We start from the raw sequence: 2,799 nt of genomic DNA on the forward strand, positions 1-2,799 counted from the left end.
CTCTGCAACCAACTATCTGGCTCCATTATAAAGTGTCAAAATAAAAATAATTGGTGTGGGACCCTAAAAGAGTATAACATAAAAAGATCTGGCAGTTGCTCTGAATGTGGCCAAACAGATTTGTTACCAGATTTTCATATGATCCATCAGCACAGCCAGAAGTAATTTCTGATTACAGAAACAGGAGTTACCCTGAGCATTGTCAGGTGTGACCCCAAATCTAAAAATTCAAATGTACTTTGTGGAATAAGATGTGGAGAATAAGATATGTCAATAAATGAATTAAATGTGCTTTGTGGAATAAAATGTGGGGAAATCAGGAGTTATTCCTCAAAAAAGTGCCAATATCTGATATCTGTATAAATTATCTCTAATCATTTGTTACTTTATATATATATATATTGCAATTTCAAGGAGTTAGAGACAAAATATTCTAAAAATTATCTGTGAAATATCCCCCATTCTTCTTGTTTTGTTTTGAGTATAAACTTGGTGCTGCTCAGAGCTTATTCTTTTGTTCTCAGGAATCAACCAAGGCTTGAACTAGGAGAAAATATAAGCCTCTGGGATTAATTCTGTTAATTGTATGCAAGGAAATCATATTACTTATTATAATATTTCTTGACAGTGAATAGAATGCTTGTTATTGTTCTGTTATATATTATAAATACATATAACCAGAGTTTTTAAAATTTTTTTAGTCTTTTAAACTTGCACTAACATCATAAATATTATTGATTCATCTGGTGAAAGAAAGGTCAAATGCCTTGAAATTTCACCTTACAGGGTATTGAATTTAAATATATATACATTTTAATAAGTATTATTTGCAAATAAACCTTGCCAGATTAAACTCAGTATTTCAAATTATAGGGGATATTTTGTTAACTATCATGTAATGATACCAAAGATTAACTAAATAGTAACTGATTATGGGGAAAATGCTAGCTGATTAATAGCTATTTCTCTTAATATATATGGTATATTATGAGATATTTTAGTAGTGTCAGTAGTCAAGAGATAATGTTAAAAGTATAAAATAATAATTTGTGTGCTCGCTTTGGCAGCATACATACAAAAATCGGAACCCTAAGGAGAAGATCAACATGGACCCTATACAAGGAATGATATGCAAATGTGTGAAGCATTCCATATTTTTTGCATGCTGGGAACTATGGTGGAGGTAGTTCAGCACTGGTGGTGGGAATGTTCCTATTTCACTGTCACTATGTGCCTGAAATACAACTATAAAAGACATGTAATTCACATCGATTTCAATAAAACTATAAAATAATATAATTTGTTAAAATGCAGTGAATATGAATCAAGAAAAAATTTGTATTTTGTTCTTAATAATAGTTATTTCACAATTTGGTAAAGAGGATTTTAAATCAATAAATTTGAATACAGATACTGTTATAAATAATCTTTGTGACAAAATTGAAATGACGTTTATTTAACTATGATTTAGCATTGGGTTATATATTTTGCTAATGCACAGTTTAAAATGGTTTTCTCTGTAAGTAGGTCTTCTACTAACTGAGATTTCATCTATGGACAGATAAAATAGGAAACTTTGACTTTCCCACGTACCTACCCAATATTTGTATTTGGCCTATTAGAAATGAAAAATAAAATTGATTTTGCTTCATAATAATATTTTTTTTATTTATAACAAGCCTCTTTAAAAAGTATTTATAAAGAAAAACAACTAGTGAATATGACTTTTCTAAAACAGATATGACTATAACAAAACATGACCAAAAATAATATGATAGAAAACAAGTTAAATAGAGAAATATACTTAGAATTATTGTAAACTAAAAATTAATCATATAAATCATGATTACATAATTTATTATAAAATAGACAGCATCTATATAATTATAAAGACACACAAAGAAGTATTGTTTTCCTTTGGGTAAGAAGTGATTTTTAAAACTTTATTATTTTATTTTATAAATTACCTTTTTAATTTTACTTTTGTATCAAAAGTACATGAGCATTATCTTTTAAAACTCATTTATCTGAAGTATAAAGTTTTCTACATTTCACACTTTAGGGAGACTGGTAGCTGGTTAATTTGAAAATATCAAAGTTATAGTGAGTCAGAATACTATGTTAGGCCAAATACTACATTCATTTCAAACATCCTTAGAAAAACAAGTCTAAAAATTACTTCTCAATGACACCAACTCTTAGTATATTAATGAATACATGTTATGAAATAAAAGTCTGCTACTATCCAGAGCATATTGGAATCAAAAGCAATAAGGTAGTATGTCTTATAAAAATAAATCCAGTCAGTAAAATTCAAGATTTCTTCCAACATATTAAAAGAATTAGTGTATTACCAGAACACAGTTTAACCATAATGGATTATTTATGAAGTTTATTGATAGATTGCTTCAATTTGAAGTAGATGCAATTCTTTGTCTGACAAATGAAAATATAAATTAACAGTACATGAAAATATTTGAAGTATGAAGGATTATGGTAAAACTATTATATCATTTTATTCATTCTTGTGGTCAACAATTGGATAATGAAATATAGATTTATAAAAGTACATTTTATAGAAACTTAAAAAGCCTTGTAATTGAAAGAAGCAGTGCCTTTTCTGAAAAAACACTAGTATTTTGAAAACCATATCTGTTAAAAATACATTTTGAAGAGAAAATAAAGAAAATAAATGGTGGGGAAATATCTGAGCTATTGTTTTTTGAAAGGCAACAGGTAACAATAAATCAATTATGTGGTAGAAACAACCTTCATATTTGCCCTTTGTGGCAAGTTTTA

General features: G+C 27.7%; 1 non-coding gene across 1 annotated transcript; it reads left to right on the top strand.

The window, feature by feature from the left end:
* Positions 1-1,051: 1,051 nt before the first annotated feature.
* On the top strand, positions 1,052-1,159 carry LOC126009874 (U6 spliceosomal RNA). Its single transcript, XR_007496052.1, has one exon. It is a non-coding gene; the product is annotated as a U6 spliceosomal RNA (small nuclear RNA).
* The last annotated feature ends 1,640 nt before the right edge of the window (positions 1,160-2,799 follow it).

The sequence above is a fragment of the Suncus etruscus genome, chromosome 5, assembly GCF_024139225.1.
Source record: "Suncus etruscus isolate mSunEtr1 chromosome 5, mSunEtr1.pri.cur, whole genome shotgun sequence".
In the NCBI taxonomy this organism is placed as follows: domain Eukaryota; kingdom Metazoa; phylum Chordata; class Mammalia; order Eulipotyphla; family Soricidae; genus Suncus; species Suncus etruscus.